The sequence below is a fragment of the Cyprinus carpio genome, chromosome A8, assembly GCF_018340385.1.
Source record: "Cyprinus carpio isolate SPL01 chromosome A8, ASM1834038v1, whole genome shotgun sequence".
Lineage (NCBI taxonomy): Eukaryota > Metazoa > Chordata > Actinopteri > Cypriniformes > Cyprinidae > Cyprinus > Cyprinus carpio.
In genome coordinates, this window is record NC_056579.1 from 4,711,753 (window position 1) to 4,730,979 (window position 19,227).

General features: G+C 36.5%; 1 protein-coding gene across 2 annotated transcripts in view; it reads left to right on the top strand.

Moving 5' to 3' along the window:
- Positions 1-2,490: 2,490 nt before the first annotated feature.
- LOC109092736 (plexin-B3-like) overlaps positions 2,491-19,227 on the top strand; it is a 69,952-nt gene continuing 53,215 nt past the window's right edge. For both annotated transcript variants that reach the window (XM_042761723.1, XM_042761725.1), the window contains exon 1: positions 2,491-2,712. The gene's annotated coding sequence lies outside the window, so the exon portion shown is untranslated. The remainder of the gene's footprint in view (positions 2,713-19,227) is intronic.

The window sequence follows — 19,227 nt, forward strand, 5'->3', positions numbered from 1 at the left end:
CAGACATTTTGATAGAAACAGATAGATAGATAGTAGTCTGTCTGTCTGTCTGTTTCTATCAAATTGCCCGGTCTTTCTATATCTCCAGAATCTATCTATTTATCTTTCTATCTATTTATCTATCTGGTAGACATAGATAGATGGAGATTTCCTCCCCCAGAGTCGTGGTGTAAGACAGGGCTGTAGCTTAAGCCCTACGCTATTCAATATCTACATCAATGAACTAGCAAGAGCCCTAGAACAGTCCCCAGCACCTGGTCTTTCCCTACTAGACAATGAAGTTAAATGTCTTCTGTTTGCAGATGATCTAGTGCTGCTGTCACCCACAAAAGAGGATCTACAGCAGCACCTGGACCTCCTGCACACTTTCTGTCAGACATAGGCCTTGTCAGTTAACCTTAAAAAGACTAAAATTATGATAATCCAAAAAAGGGCCAGTCACAAAGACCAACATCACAGTTTCAAATTAAACAACATGCCCTTAGAACACACTAAAAAATACACATACCTCGAAATAAACATCAGTAACACAGGAAACTTTAACAGGGCTGTGAACGACCTGAGAGACAAGAGCTTTTTACTCAATCAAGACAAATATAAAACTTGACATCCCAATTGGAATCTGGCTAAAAATAATCCAATCAGTTATAGAACCAGTCGCACTCTATGGATGTGAGGTCTGGGGTCCACTCACAAACCAAGACTTCACCAAATGGGACAAACACCCGAAAGAGACTCTTCAGGCAGAATTCAGTAAAAATATTCTTTGTGTACAACGAAAAACCCCACATAATGCCTGCAGAGCAGAATTAGGACTGTACTCACTAATAATTAAACCCCCCCCCCCCCCCCCCACCCCCCCCCCCCCCCCCCCCCCCCCCAAAAAAAAGCCGTTAAATTCCATGCGCACCTAAAAAGCAGTCATACTGAGACCCTCCACTATAAAGCCTTAAGCTACCAAGAACTGAACCCAGAGAAAAGCCCCCTCAGCCAGCTGGTCTCAGAACTGACTTTACAATCCAAACCCCCAGCTAGACTAAATCAAATCATTAAAACACAGAAAGAGAAATATCTGAAACATTTGGACAGAAGCAACAGCTCAACAAAGTAAATTAGAATGCTATCTGTCTTTAAACAGAGAATATAAATTGGCAGAATACCTAAACAGAGTGGCAGACCCTAAACGAAAAGTCCTGACCATGTCCAGACTCAGTGACCATAACCTCACTATAGAGACAGACCCAGACAGACCTGGCTAACAAAAGAAGACAGATTGTCTCCACTCTGCACACAACATGAAGTGGAAACAGAACTGCACTTCTTAAGAACATGCCCTAATTATACACAAATTAGGGAAACTTTCTTCCCCCAATTCACAAACCTGCACAAAGACTTTAACCAGATACAACAAAAGGACAAACTGCTGTACATTCTGGAGAAACCTCAACAAGCTCTAACCTGGCTGCAAGGTACGTCAAGTCCTGCCATGATAAAAGAACAAGCAGCAGAACAGAAGCACAAGTCACAGCCGGAAGAAAACACTGTACAACACACACAAACTGACATGACAGGATCCAGTCCTTCTCCTGTCTCTTTATTAGAATTTTTATTAGTAATTTTGTTTTACTGAATGCATATATATAGACTCTATATGCTATAGGCTACTTTTATTCTTATGTATATTTGTGTTAAATGTCTTTTAAAATGTTTCTATGCTTTGGCAATGTAAAGATACGTTTTTACCATGCCAATAAAGCTACTTGAATCTTGACTCTTGAATCTAGATAGATAGATAGATAGATAGATAGATAGATAGATAGATAGATAGATGATAGACAATTTGATAGAAACAGACAGACAGACAGACAGACAGACAGACAGACAGACAGACGATAGATAGATAGATAGATAGATAGATAGATAGATAGATAGATAGATAGATAGATAGATAGATAGATAGATAGATAGATAGATAGATGATAGACAATTTGATAGAAACAGACAGACAGACAGACAGACAGACAGACAGACAGACAGACAGACGATAGATAGATAGATAGATAGATAGATAGATAGATAGATAGATAGATAGATAGATAGATAGATAGATAGATAGATAGATAGATGATAGACAATTTGATAGAAACAGAAACAGACAGACAGACAGACAGACAGACAGACGATAGATAGATAGATAGATAGATAGATAGATAGATAGATAGATAGATAGATAGATAGATAGATAGATAGATAGACAAACAGTTGGAGATATAGACAGATAGATAAGTGTATGATCTGAGAGATAGTGATGGGGATGGTATCATATGTATGATGGATAGGCAGATTTTTTAATCCCAGGAGTGAACTAGCAGACGTGAGTCCATCTCTGCCCGAAGGGTGTCGCTGTGGGTCTGTGTAAGATGTTACCGCACCGCTCCCTGACTCCCTGCCTCAGTTTCATTCCCATGAGAAATGACTTTCATCTTCAGTGTTTAAGTGCGTCTGTCTGTCTGTCTGTCTGTCTGTCATCCACGTGTCCTGTCGATTGCTTCACCGGGAAGTTTCGATGCTCCGGGATTAACAGCACAGAGCAGAGTCCTGACAGGAGCCGCGAGCGGACGGACTTTTCCATGTTTGACAGACATTAACCGACACCAGACTGTTCTCAAGTGTTTGTGAGTCTGAGTGAAGGATCGCTTTAAACTGCGGAAGGTAAGAAGACGAACATATGACTGTGATGTTGATGTTACTTTTGATGTTTGTTGCATTTGTGCACAGTGGAGCGCTGACAGCGAGCCAGTCTAACACAGATTAACCAACCAAAGAGAGCAAAACTAAACAGACTGCAGGTCATGTAGATGCGAGCTGTTATTCCTCAAACACCTCACGTGCATTTGTAGCTTTGCGCCGAGTTGACTTGTTACTTGTCTGTTAAAACTTGCAGGTAGGACATGACATGCTATACATCTAAAACTACTTTAAACTACTGTGTCATGTAGTTTTAGTATATATATTATATATATATATATATATATATATATATAGATATATATATATATATATATATATATATGAATAGTAGCTGAATATCATATATATATATATATATATATATATATATATATATATATATATATATATATATATATATATATATATATGAATAGTTTCAAAGCCTCTAAGTGTCATCTGAAATTTTCTTCTAAAATTAGGAGCTTGATAAAAATGCTAATTTTAGATGACAATTTCAGATAGAGGCTTTTGCATCTGAACTCTTCATATATATATATATATATATATATATATATATATATATATATATATATATATAGGGTTTATTTATAGGGATAATTCAGGGTAATTGAGACATTATTTCCCAATTTACCTGAATTCATCAGAAGATAGATAGATAGATAGATAGATAGATAGATAGATAGATAGATAGATAGATAGATGGATATTCAAATTGATGTATTTCAATATACTTATTTAAAAACAGGCTATTAAAATAGACACCGAGTAAATATTCTTTAAGTATTTAGTGCTTTGCCAATTTCATTGATTTTTGAGTATAAAAAACTGTGAAGAAGACTGTCAAGTAGAGTTATGGTAAACGGTCACAGATCATCACCCATAGTGGTTTAGATGACTCCATTATGTGTTTAAAACAATTAAAAATGAGTTGCAATATAGACTTTTTTTTATATATCCATGTGCATTCAAAAAATCTTGAATGCGTATTAGTTTATGTCCATTGTACATGTATAGCCTCTCAGATGAAGAGCTGTATTGAATATGCCATGCTCCATCGGCTGCTCTGTGAGGTTCCTTCATTTGGAATGGTTTGCATTCTTACATGGCCAGTGGCTCCAAGTGTTTTTTCAAGCTCTGGTTCATTCGTTCATGATGAAATGCCATTTCTCGTGGAAGTAATTAGGCAGGATCAAAGCCAAAGAGATCTTATTATTTCAAAGCTCTGAATCAGGTTGAGCCAGACGTGAGCTTTGGCGTGTCAGCGTTTGACTCTCTTCACCTGTCAGTGTGTGGGCAGCAGATGTGTGTTACTGCAGTTAGGAAAGTTGAGTCCACTTATAACAAAAGAGTCATTTAGTTCAAAGAGAATGCAAAAAAATGGATCTGTCTGCATGGGAGATGTGTGCAGTTGTCACACTGATGTGGACTGTTAGCTACCGTACAGAACAAAACACATTTTTCCATATTTTTCCACAGCCATATTTAAGTGCAGATCTCATGATGCTTGGGGGTTGTTGGTGGATGAAAAAAAAACAATTTCACAATTGTAAATAAAACAAAATAGCCTATATACTATTTCACTCATTTTACAACCAACACTCAAATCAAATATTTAAATTGCACATAAGGCAGATTTTATATCAACTTTTAAATTATAGAATTAAGTTACTATTCTAATTTGTTGATATATAAACATTTAAACAGGGCTGATGTAAAAACATTTTCATGAGATTTATTATAACATGAAGAAATCACTAACAGATTAAGTAAAAATAAGTTTTGTACACACAACAACAGTTCACTGTATTCTTCAATGACTTCGGACTTCCAAAACCATTTTCAAAATTTCGGTGCTTCGCTGTACGTTCACACTGCCAGTGTTTGGGATTGACAGCCATGTTTATTTACAGGTTTGAGTCTCAAAATGTCCTGTTTGCAGAACAGTTTATAAAAAAAGGCTTGATACTATTTGTACGAATGTACAACGGAAGTCAAGCCTGTATTCTATTTGTGACTGTAACCATAGCGATAGTGACTAAAGTAAATATCATAGATTGCGATATCCAAAACTGCAAAGTCTTTTCGCATTACACACAATGGAAATTCAATTGAGGTGTGATTTAATTGAATCAGTTGTTAATTAACCGACGGCAGCTTTGATTCCTGTGTAAAGACCGGAGCATTTGAGTCACACGCAGGCCACAAAACTGATTAGTGACTGAATTTAAACCTTCAGATGAAACTTTGCTCATATCTGTGTTTCTGTAAGTTACAGAAACTACACATGTAAGCCTGCAATTTTCTAGACACACGTCACTGCCATAAATAACCGAAATGTGTGTAAACGCAACCATAAACAGGACTGACAACTGTATTCTGCTGCTGTGTGAGTACCTGTCCAAAACATGGTACTTTTTGCAACTGTACCATGGTTTTCTTTGAAGTAGTATGATGTCAATACCATGTAACATTGTAATGATTTAGTACTGTGGTACATATTAAAGCGCTATAGCAGTACCATTTATGTTAGACAAGCAGGTTTAAAGGTTAATGCACACATTATGAGCAGGATTAAACCTGTAATAAGTGCACTGTCACTTTAAATAAAAGCGTCTGCTGAATGACTAGTTAGTAGTCGCCTATAATCTGTGAGGTTTTATCAGTCTTCGTCTCAGACAAAAGATATTAATAATAGTGTCTTGGTGCAGCAGACTAAGAGATGATTTCAGCAGGCTTCGTGATCGCTGAGCAGATGTGCTGCTGTATCAAGCAGGGATGTCTTGAAGCATTTTGGCTCGTTTTCACCAAATCAGCACCGTGGTCGGTCCTTCACACTCCACAAGCATGCATGAACACGGGTAGAGTTCATCAATGCCAGAAACACTCGCTCTCACTCTCTTTTGCATTGCACATTATGCATCCACAAATGACTGCCTATGAAAACTGTCAACAGCATAACAACAGAATAATTGCTGTTTTATTCCACTGAAATGATTCTCTTTTTTTCTCAATAGCTGCCCAGCTTTCTTTCTTTCTTTCTTTGCAAATATTCTGCTAATTCTTTAAATAATCCCTCTCCCTTCTGTCGTTTCTCTCTCTTCCTCTCATTTCCTTGGTTCTTCTTGTGGTTCAGGGGATTTCTGTTGAACTGATTAGTCTGTGTTTTGTGTTAATAATCTCTAAACTACGCCCCTCTGCCCCTCTCTCATGTGCTTAGCGTTGCAATACTACAACTGTCCCATGTGCACTATATACTAGTGGTCGACCAATATAGGTTTGTAGGGGCCATGAACTGAGAAATCAAATATCCCTTGATCTTTTGAAATATAACAGGTCAATGTACTATAAAAACATCCTGTTCAAGTTTCTCATCAGTCTAAAAACAGCTTTTATTGAAACCAAGCTCAGAAAATGACTCATTTTGGAATGTGCCACTTTATGATGTAATAGTGTGGCTAAGCACCGCCTCCGCAGGAGAAGATCAACTGCGGAGTTACTGCCTATTTAGCCCCGCCCACTGATACACGCATGTAATATCTATCTGTAGTATTTTTTAAAGTGTTAATTTATGCACATACATTATGCATCTCAGTGTCATCCACCAAGTCAAGTTAAAACTTCTCATTTACATTTATGCATTTAGCAGATGCTTTTATCCAAAGCGGCTTGCATAACAGGAACAAAAGCATTTTCAACTTTGACCCCTCTGTTTTGTTTCATTATGTTGTGACAATGGAACCAGAGGGTTAAAAATGTTAACTTGTTTATGGGTTTTAAGACTCATTCTTACAGCACTTTTTTATTATTATTAGTTGACAAGGCTATCAGATTTTGCAAATGATACAGGAAATAACACCTTTGTTAATCAAAAATGTGGACATAGTTGTTGACTCAGTATCAGCCGGTTTTAACAGCACATATTATATTGCTCGTTCTTTGTTAATGATTAAAAGGATTCCTGAGAGCATATTGAGTCTGAAATGTTTCGTTTAGTTTAGTAACTCTTTGCTCTGTAAAAACCATTTCAATCCATAAGCTGTTTTATAAACATGTTGGAAGTTAGGGATGTAATGATTAACTGCGAGCTGGTTGAAAATCGATTCAAATATGTGATGATTCAGATTGGTTGAGAGGCTAAACAAATTGTGATTCAATTAGGGGGAGGAGTTTATATGAATATATGTCTGAGGGGAACTTACTGTCTTTAGAAAAGTTTAGATGGTATTTTTTCTTTTCATCTTGCTTTGTTTACAGCAGTAACTAAGAAAACACTTTAAGCGCCACCTGCTGGCAGAGAGTGAATCTGCGTCTCATTCAGCTCGTTTGCTGTTTCTGTTTCCTGCAGATATTTTTTATGTATAGTTTCACAAAACTGAAGTCAAACCAATCTGTTTTTGCATCAGATTTCGACCTTATACAATGTAATTTAGATTTAAAAACTGCTCATGTTGCATGTATGCAGCATCTTTGTTTGGATCATGATTAAAATGCAGTGGTTGCCACTCATTTTAAATGGAAAGAGCACAGACAAATACTTATTTTGTTTATATGAAGAGATTTATTTTATTTGTGTTACTTATTTATTTGGTTTAATTTAATAATTTAGTTTTGCTATTTACATTCACATTATATTTAAATTTTGTTATTTAGCAGATGCTTTTATCCAAAGCGACTTACAAATGAGGACAATAGAAGCTATCAAAATCAACAAAAGAGCAATAATATATACAAGTGCTATATTAGTATATTATTATAGTGTTATATTACAATTTAACAAAGAAAAGTGCAGCATTTTGTCCAAGCAATAATAAAAGGACACATTTAATTTATAATTTGTCTTAAATCTCATTTTGTTAAAAAAAAAAAATAGCAAATCGAATCAAACCGTAAAAACAAAATTGTGAATTGAATCAAATCGTGAGTTGAGTGAATCGTTACATCCCTATTGGAAGTGTAATTCTTCAGCTTTACTCTGAGGAGTTTTGTTAAGATACAATCTGTTTGTTTTATTCCATGCAGATTCTACCATAGTTCAGGCCCATATGGGCATTACATAAGCACTGAAATCCTTTTGTTTGCTCCATCCTGCATGTAGAAACCCCCATGTGTCTGTGCTGATGGATTAGCCTGCTTGCTCTTGCTTTTGTTCGTCCTTTAATCAATACAAGAAATTTACGCAATTTACAGGGAAAGATTTCAAACAATTGCCAAAAACGTTGCTACTCTTTACAAAACCAACTTGCAGATTGGATGAATGGTGTCGCTCTGCCCTAACCAAATTATTGATCTACATAGAAAGTCGTAACAAGATACTCAAGAAAGAATAGACTTGGAATTTAATTGCGGTAATCATGTGCGAATCACTGCAATGATTTACATATAAAATTGGTGATTATAATGTGCTTAATGAATAACATCTATTTGTAGTGTGATGTATTTGAACTAAATTTAATTTAGCTGCTATTATGTCCTTAGCCTCGATTTTGCTTTCAGATTTGGCTTTACTTTCATTCAAAATGCCCAAACCTGGAGTTGCTGAAGAGGTTCTGAGTTTGACATTGACTGCTCTCAGCATTCAATCTGGATTATAATGGGATTTCCTTTCAAATAGATGAGACAAACACACACACACACGCACACTCGTTCGCTCACACCAGTGTACCCACCCCCCGCTCGAACGCATACATACACACACGTCGTATCGACACAAAGAAGACATCTGTTAGTGCATTGTTAATCAGTCATGTACGAACTCAGGGTTATCCCGAGGATCACAGGCACAGAAATTGACTCCGTGAAATTAAATTAAGGAAGATCCTCATGATATGGGGTGTTTATTGACTTTAACCCAATTTTCAATGAGCTAAATGAATCTTTGACTGCCATCGTTGTGATTTTGTGTCATCACTTTGTTTATTGTGTTTGTTTGGGAAGTACTCGATAGCGCATTCATACAGGCATGCAAAATCCCATGGTGATGATGAAGAATGCAAATTAGGAGAGGAAGCAGGAATACAGGTCTGACCGGGCAAACGGTGTGTGTTTGACAGTGTTTATGTTGCAAATGTGTATGTGTGTGTGTTAAGAGAGGTCTTGAATGACAGCCGGGGAAGGGGGATGGGGGTGCATCAAACACTAGAGAAAACGCATGACCGAGACTCAGCAAGCGGCCAAAGGCCAAGAGGAGGGAGGAGAGGGCAGATTTTGACATGCTTGTGTTGCTACACCTGCTCCAGAACCAGATTAACTCACCCTCACTGTTGAGTGTCTTATCCCTAGAAACATGCTAGCATATGTGAGGCGTTTTGTTTGTTTTGTTTCTGTCCGTTTAGAGATTAGCGTTACTGGAAACCATGTGTGTGTGTACAAATGGCACGTGTTTGAAACTTCCCAGAGCACCCTCACAAAAACAGAGCACTACTCGCAGCCGCCAGACAGGGGTTTAAAATCCTTTTTGAATTTAGCAAGTTAAGCGTTGAAGGATTTGGTTTTGATGATATCATCTTCTGGAGCTTTGAGAATTGTTTTGCTGAAAGATGCAAATTCTGTCATCATCTGCTCACACTCATGTAGCTCAAAATCTATTTTCTTGCCCATGAAACAAAGAAGTTATTTTGCATATTGAAGGCCTATATGCTGTGCTTTTATATATTTATAGAAAACATATATATATATTTATCTATATTTATTTTTTTAATCAAAAACAAATATATATATATATATATATATATATATATATATATATATATATATATATATATATATATATATATATATATATATATATATATTTCTCATAATGTATATTTATGTATATATAATAGCATTATATAATATAAATACATACAATTAAACATAACAAATGTATAAATAAATAATATATAAATATAAAAATTTGTAAAATTATATAACATTTATATATATGTTGTGTGTGTGTAATATATATATATATATATATATATATATATATATATATATATATATATATATATATATATATATATATATAAATAAAATAATTAATATTATTATATATATTTTATTTAAAAATATATATATAAAAAATGTTTGCAGTAATTGCAAAGTATTGCTCTGAGAGCAAAATGCACCATAACAGCAGACCAAACCAGCAATTTTGTTGCTAAATTTAGCAACTTATTAGACTACCCTAGCCACTTTTTTTCCAAACACACTTAACAACAAATTTAGCAATTATTTAAATTTATTTGCCAACTTTTAGCAACTTTTGATAAGTGACTCAGACAATAAAAAGGCACACCCTTTCCATCCAAATGACACAATAACGGGGACAACAGATGCCTAGCAGTACACACGTCATGTTTATTGAGTTAGCTGCTATTTGCAATTGTTCAATTTAATAATAATAATAATAGCTGAATAATTAAATAATTGTTAATTTATGATACATTTTGTAAGTAGCTTGTACCTGCGACTGCTGATCAGTTAGTACACTGTAAGTAAAATGGAAAAGATACTAGTAATTTTCCAGGACATTATCCATTATCCATTATCCATTGTAACTCTGTAACCTGAAAACACAATGTGTGATTTAAAATGCAGGTAATACAAAAATCTTTCATATAAGCATAATAGATTGTGCCCTATTTTTACACATTTTAGACTTTTCTTAGAGTGTAGCATGCTAACTAACTTCTAATACACTGCTCAAAGCATAATTGTTGAGAATGTGTAGTATTACTAGTTTACTAGCTATTAAAAAAAAACTTAAATTGTAATCATTCAAGTGTAAGTGTTCAATAATTCAATGTATTTAATAATACAGTTATTTATATTTTAATATTATATTATGCACATTATTTTGTGAGAGGGACCGCACAGCATGACCCACTGAAAGTGCACACTGATCCATGCTGCACAGTCAGAATACTTCTGCACCACACTATCAATTGGTTTCGCAAATAACACAATCTCCTCTGTGATGTCCAGTGAGTTCTGCAGATAACTGGTCAGAGTTTAGTCAAGTAGCACAGTTACGCTCTGCTTTTGTAGCAGTTAACTTCCCATGCAGCTGGTAACTAAACCCAGATGAAATCAGCTGTAATTTTGGTGGGAAATGTGTAATGGTGCGTAGTAAAGTGTGTTAAATGGAGAAGATATCACTGCACTCTTTTTGGTAGTTGAATGCATTATCAGATATGCCAAAATGTTTAATAAACAAACATACAAGGTTGGGGAAGGTATGGAATTTGCAAATTTTTTTCTGTGGACTCATATCTAAATAAAACAAGCATTGCACGTGTATTGGGAACTTTACATGTTTGAATATGAGAATGAATCAGAACTGCGTCGTACATGGCACTTTCGGTCTGTTCCTTACACCAAGTTTCATATAACTTTTATGGTAGTTTTAGGAGCTTGACAGTTGTGGTCACCATTCACTTACATTATATGGAGCGGCCTGGATTTTCTCCGAAATAGAATGACAATCAAAAGTTTTTTTTTTTTATATAAAGAAGTCTCTTATGCTTATCAAGGCTGGATTTATTTGATTAAATATACAGCAATATTGTAAAATATTATTATAATTTTAAATAATTGTTTTCTATTTGAATATATTTTAAAATGTAATTTATTCTTGTGATGTGAAGCTGAATTTTCAGCATCATTACTTCAGTCTTCAGTGTCACATGATCCTTCAGAAATCAGTCTAATATGCTGATTTGTGGCTCAAGAAACATTTATTATTATCAGGTATGAAAATAGTTGCTGATTCTTTTTTGTGAAAATTATGATACATTTTTTTCCCAGGATTATTTGATGAATAGAAAGTTCAAAAGAACAACATTTATCTGTTTCTTTTGTAAAACACATTCATTTGATGGGAATTCGACAACAAACAAAACCCCAGTGAACAAGTCGGCACTTGATGGCTCATGAATTTCAGATGTAGTCATATTTACAGACCCCTCTCTGATAACACCGCGACGGGTCATTGTGGTGGCTCTCGGGTATTCGTTTGTTTTGCCACAAGTTTTTGTGATGTCATAATGGGTCATTTGCTATCTTCACTGATCAACTGTGGCGTGTATTAGCCCTGATCAAAGCGTGCTGGGTGCGTCTCGGTGTATTTGAGGTGCAGCAGAGCAGTGGGAGTGTTTTCAGAGGCAAATGGACACCTGGATTTTCTCCCTCAGAGATTAGGCAGAGGCCTGGCCTCCTCGCTGGGTGCAGACAGATTAAGAAGCTCCTGGATCAGACACAGATCGTGTCATGTGTGGTGATGGGGTGTGTACTTGTGTGTGTGTGTGTGTGTGTGTCTTTGCATGAAGGGCTCTTGATCATACCAACCGCTGCGTTACTTTCCCAATTGCCTGTCATCATGCACCCAGCACAATCGCAGAACTTCTGTCGAGGGTGTGCTGAAGGTGCCATTAAAAATGCATGACTTTTTTTGATATCCCATGCATTTTCCCAACAGAGTTTCCGGGAGGGCACCTCTTCCATTCCAATAGCAAAATCTCCATATAATCTGTAATTTAATTTATTTATTTTTGTTCTAGAATCAGGAGTCTCGATTTCTCAGCAGCTATACTTTTTTTTTTTTTATTATTATGTAAAAATAATACAGATTCTTTTTCTATTATTATTTATTAATTATTTATATAGATTTTTTTAAAGGTTTACAGCATTGAGAAAACGAAAAAATATAAACGAATGAATAAATAAATAATGAACAAAAACGAGGTAATGATAAAATAATTTTAAATAAATGAATGATTAAATAACGAATGAATTAATTAATTAATCTGATAATATATAAATAATCAGTTACTAAATAAATCCTAAAAAATAAAAATGAATTTTATTATTTAGGATTTATTTATATTTTTTATATGTTTTATTTCTTGGAGGGAAAAAAGTTAATATATACAATTTAAATATTTTAAGCTTTAATTTAGGATGTGATGATTAAACAAAAAGTTATAAACAAATAAATAAATGCATAAATAGATCAATGTAAATGAATGATCAGTTAATACATTCCTTTTTAATTATTTATGATTTATTTATAATTTGGTTTACAGGGTGGATGAAAAGAAAAAAAAATATTGATTTAAATGTAAATAAATAAATTTTTAAACAAAGGAGGGAGGAAAAAAATATGTTCATACATGAATGTAAACCACTAAAATGTACAAACACTGGTAAACAAAGTTGTAGGTGCAGTGCGTTCACATTTGCGGGAAAATAGCTCGCTATTCTTCATTAACCGTGCAAAAACCATATTTTAGACAAATGTAATTACGATGAATACCAGTGTATCTTTGTTTGAGTAGGGCACTAGTTTTATTTAGGTTATATTCAGAACAAAAGGCTCTGTGTTTTTGTTTTTTATGCTTCATACATAAGAAACCGTGGCATTGACCCATGGCTGCTTTGTCCAGAATCCCTCATTCATCTGAGGATGGGAGATACCACACCGTTTGAGGATTTTGTCTGAAATAATCTAGTGCGCATTTAAGCAAAAACGAGGTATTTATCCCCACTGATGAGCTTCTGCACTGTCGCCAAAATAGCTGCGATGCGGATACAGTAGGCGTTCAGCTGCCGCTTCTCTTTCACGCTGTTTCTCTGTGTGCTTGTGAAATATGGCAGCGCTCTTCTCATGAAAACAGAGCTTTAAATGCTCTCCAGTTCTGCTGTAACATCACATTACCGACTGCTGCTCTTTATTTACTCTCACCAAAGGCACACAGACATTTGTGAAGTGCGTTTACTGAGTTTCTTGGTTTTGCAGTGAGGGGGCTTTTGCTCTCATCGAGTCCTCCTGAGGAGTTTCTATATGGGAGTAATTATGACATGATGGGTGTTCGAGTGGTTTTAGTTGGAACAAAATAAATGTATCGGACAAGTTCACATTTCATGCTCTCTTTTACACTTCCTGACAAAGGCAGGGGGCTTTTGTGGCCCAAAACGAAGAGCAAAGGATATGTTTTAGGTGTTTAAATGATGCTTTTATCATTCTTGTGATGCCCCAAAGAATCATGGGAAATGTAGTTTAGTCACACATGCCATAAACTGGCTTAAATAAAAGTATGTACAGTAATAGTATGTTCTGATTAGAGGTTTGCATGGTGGGTAAAAAAAGGAAAAAATGACAAAAAACAAACAAACATTGATTTATGTTAAAACGTCACCTCAAAATCTGGCTCCATTCTAGTATATAATACCCACTTTCCACTATCTAATCAATTACTGAACGATAAAATCATAAAAATGTTTATAAAATAGGTTGCAATGCAATAGTTTCATGTTGATTTTAGCTAAGCATTTAAACCTCTGAGCAATTAAAAAGCTCTTTGGGTGGTGATTCAGTCTGATCGAGCCACTTGAGGTTTCATATTTATATGAACACACAACATACTGTATACTGTCTGTTTCTTTTTCCTCCCACCTCACGATATTATCTGATGGTAAGGCATTGCTTTTCCACTCTAAATGTTTAACAAAGCTCCTTCTCCCATAACGGCACGGCAGTCTAATCTTAGAGCTGTTTTTATCACACAGAAATGCATTTTGAATCCACACGCCCATGATCTCCGTCTCTCCCACACTGGTTTAGCCATGGACTCTGGCGAACAGATTTCGCAGCTGTTTTGAAGTGTTTTTATTTGTTTGGGTTACAGTGGCCACATGAACGCTTACAATGAAACCGCTGTGTAAAACGGGAAAGGCCGGCGACTGTGTGTGTGTGTGTGTGCGCCACGCAAAACCCTGCCCTTCATCATGCCGTCTCTCTCTGTATGTCTGTTTTTTGTTTGTCTCCCGGTCTCTTCCTCTCTGGGCCTCTGAGTTGTTTTCCTGCAATTGTCTGCTGTTTTCCCCCTGTTCTGTCTGTCTCACTCACTCGTTCACTCTCTCCGTCCTGCTTTCAAGCATGTGGTTAGGGCTGTTTGCCTTTTGAGGTGCGAAATGCAATTTGGCTTGTTAGCTACAAAACGAGGGTCAAGAGGGCACGTGGTTGCAAACCCAATTTGCCTTTTGTGTTTCTGTCCACAAAGTTCAAGTGAACACCTTTAACGACTCACTGAACAGCTCTATTGTGCAGCCTAGTGAACTGCCCTGCTGTCTGCTGCCCACGTAGGGAGCATCCTAACGTGAATGGAATGTCATAAGTGACTGGTTCGGCTCGGAAAGTCTGAGTTTCCAACTTCCTTCTTTGGGAAGTGCAATAGAATGTCACTTTAAAGGCAGTGTAGGTGATTTGGTTCAAAAACATTTTTGTTATGCTGGTTGGAAGTCTCTCTCAATTATTAAGCAATCACTAAGTTAAGCGCTCTAAATGTATTTATATTGTATGTGGAAGGCATAGGATAATCAAATGTTTGTCCAATCATATCCCGGGCTGTCCTACCTGCCTGTAAATATATGTATTTGCATACCTCTGCACACTCTGTTCGCGCAGACATGATCCCTCATCAGTGCGTTCCATTATGCTATTGCAGATTGAGCAAGAATGGAAGGCATTATTTCTGTAATATTATGTGCTTTATACTGTAATGTTTTGTCACCTGTGGTAATCTGACAGCACCGCATTCAACCCACCACCAAAGTGTCACTGGTAAGCCTCTGCTCTGCCTGTGCGCGTCCATGTGTTTTAAAGGAGGCGTGGCTTTGGAGAGTGATTTGAAGGGAGGGTGGAATCTTATGCTTTCAAAGCTGGCTTCCTATAGCTTCTCCAAAATCGCCTACCCGATTTTTAAGTTAGACTTGTGTGTAAATTCACAACTTTGGTTTTACAGAAATGTGGATATGTTTGTATAAAGCGTATGTAATGTATGAATATTTGAAATATTTAAATTATTTTATATATAATATTAATTTATTATATTTTAATCTAATATTATATTAGAATTTATACATAAAACATTTGAAAGCTCTATATTGCAATGTGGTTGTATTTTCTTATATACTATCATTCAAAGGTTTAGATTTTAATTACATTTTATTCTGTGGGATGCATTAAATGGATCAAATGTAACTTTTCCTTAAAGTTGCAGTTTGCTACTGATATTGTTTGTACTTCAAAAAATTTTATTCTGTGGGATGCATTCAATACCACCCACCCCCCCGGAGCCCCTACCCCCACCCCCCCCCCCCCCCCCTACTGACCACACAATAGCCCCCGCCCCAACCCCCCCCAACCCCCCCCCCCCCCCCCCCCCCCCCCCCCCCCGGTTTGTTTCTCATTCAACGGAGGTCTCACACCTAGATTGCCTACACTTCTTCGTTTCATCGTTGTTGTGTTTAGGGGATACGCACGAGCATTGCGACACATATTTACATTAATCTACACCCCGCCTCCAGCAGAGCGGGGGTGTTGGAATGTTCGAAAACAGTATACCATCGCTCCGCCTTTTAAAATTTCTTTTTGCCCCAAAATGAAGAACAAAAACTTCTTTGTTTGAAGTACGTATATTGGGGCCTTAACTGCAACCAAAATGCAATGCTATGAAAGCCTTGTAAAAGTGTTTTGTACTTGCTAGGTCTTATAACAGAACTAACATAGTGTGTAGACAAGAGTCATTTAGATTGTAAAATTAGCACCCGTGACAGCTCACTTGCTCACTCGCTCTCTCCCTGGAGATCTCCAGTCTCTCTTTGTTGATTTACTATTGTAGCTAATAAGGAGGCGTGCCTGCGGCTGGTTGGCGAGGGAGTGTTCACTAGAGCTGAGTGTGCATCTGTGTTGGGTTCGGTTTACAGCAGAGGGTCTTCCCAGGCTGGTTTTTAGAGGATGTGTAGCCCACTCTCTCTCATGCGCACACATCCTAAGCGTCTTCTCATGTAGCACTTTAATGACAGTGATCTCTGCCGAGAGGGACGCCCGGGCAGGCTCACTTATTCAAGCCAAAATCTGCTTCTCCACATGAGGCTATCTCTGTGAACACCCTCTTCCTTTCTCTCTCTCTCCACAGTTGTCCTTACTTTCTGCTCTTCCCCTCTACTTCCTTTAATTCTGTTCTGTTCTCTGTTCTCCACTTCCTGTTTGTCTTGTCATATATTTATTTTTGTGCTTTCATCGACAGAGGGTGAGCAATTTTAAGGGTTAAACAGAAGTCTCTGACGTAAAAGTGTGTCTCCTTCCTTACTGTACTGTATGTCTTTTTAGAGATGTTAGAGATGTTGAGAGTTAATGGTGAACTAATTGAATATTATAGGTTTATGTATAAGTGTATTTTTATTAGTTTATAATCTACCCCCACATACAAACAAATCAGATTATATTCACAAGCACACAAATTATATAAAATTTGCACGTTTGTTGTTTTAAGTACATTTGTGTGTGTTGTGTGTTTGTATATACATACATACATATACATTAATAAAATCAGATATGTCCATTAAATTATACTTATTTACACTATTTGTGTATTTATATTACATTACATTTGCATTTAGTCATTTAGCAGAAACTTTTATCCAAAGCGACTTACAAATGAGGACAATAAGCAATCAAAACCAACAAAAGGGCAATAATATTTAAGTGCTGTGACAAGTCTCGGTTAGTCTAATGCAGTACACGTAGCAAGGTTTTTTTTTTTTTTTAGATAATAAATAAAAAGAAAACAAGTAGTAAGAATAGAAATAGAATAGAGAGTGCAAGTGTTAGAGGGTTTAGTGTTTTTTATTTTTAGAATTAGAATAGAGAGTGCTAGAGTTAGAGGGTCAAATTTATTTGTGCGTGTATACTGTATATATGAATTTTGTTCTGCTCCCGCTGTTCTAGAGTCAGCTTTTCCTTTCTGACCAGTAATTATGGGCTGGATTGGAGAAGAGGAAACTGATCGTAGAGCAGCAATTATGGTCAGTGTTTTCCCAGCCCAGCAATCTGACTTCCCTATCAGTATATGTTCGTATATGACACCCATCATGCTCTGCTCTCCCCATCCTTACACACACACTCAGTCTTTTAGCCTCATTCTCCTGTCCTTCAGCCCTCTTCTGTCCATCGTTTCTCTCATTTACTCTCTGCATGTCTCTAAGCTTCTCCCCTCTCCCTCTCTATGCCTGTTTTTCTCTTTGCTTCACGCTCTCTCTCGTTCCCCTTTGACACTGTGTGGGAGTCAGATTTGCAGGGTAGATTATAGAGTGTGTAATAGTGTGTGTCAGAGGCAGGGCTGCCACTGTAATTGGTGCCTTTACTCCACAACTGTCTGAGCCCTGCAGCATCTGTTTCCCTGATCACGCACATATATGCAACTCGCCGAGCGGGTACACCCACCAGAGCATCTGTTGCATGCTTCAGGTTATTGATTGTTCTTAAGTGGAAGAATCTCAGCTATGTGTGCCACTGAAGTCTTAAGGCTGGACAGCATCTGTGGCATGCTATCAACTACCACAGTACACAATTTCCACTTGCTTTTGGAAAAAAGAAACACGGAAACTTATTTACAGTAATGCACTTGCAATGCCTAGCAGGCATGCATGGAGCACCGCAAATGTGACTGTAACTATTTATAACTCTCAAAAATATCATTACCCTAAAATACTATTTGTTTCCTTTCGTACCTTACTAAATTCATTGCTTTTTTCTTTAGCAGATTGTCTCAGGTGCTTTTTGAATGGGGAAGATGCTGTCAAGCTCCAAATATGAAAAAAAGATTCTTTACAAATATTATGTGTTTTCATCACAAAGTCAGCAGTCTTGAATCCAAATCTAATAGCTTAGGGAAGTTAGCTTAGAAAAATACATGAAAGTAGCAAAAGAGACAACTGACTTCAAAAAGGGAGTCAGAACATTTTCAGCCATTCAAACGGATTAAAAAAAGATTGGACTTTTTTTATGTGGACAATATCATCATTATAGCCCTTATCTGTTATTCACATAAGGATAAATTCCTGATTACTTTGAAATTGTTGTTAGCCCAATGAGCATCATCAGAAATTCATGAAATTTGGCATGTTTACTCAGAATGTCCTGTTTTCCATGCATGCCAAGTTTTGTGAAGATTAGACATTGTGCTCAAAAGACACATGCCTAGACACATGAGAACCGATGGTGGTGTTGATGTCAAACGTGGTGCTATGCATTTCTCTTCATTTTTAAATGTGTGCATGGATTTGAGAGGCACAAAGGGGATTTACAGCAATTAATGACACATTTTTGACAGTTCCTCATACAAAGCTATCACATGACTTAAGAGAACTTAAAATAAGTTATTTGGACTACATTTGGACTGCTTTTTTGGCCTTTTTGGAGTTTGACAACCCCTTGATGCTATCATTACATGGAAAAGAGCAGCATCAATGAAGAAAGTCACATAGGTTTGGACATTTTGCATCCATTGCATTCATCCATTTGTTTTGTTTTCAGAACAGCTTCACATTTGTGGTTTACACGCTGAGGAACATGACAAAAGTATTTTCAGTGGTTGACAGAATAAGCCACAGATGCTGCTGATAGAGCTTAAATAGTGTTTATCTTCA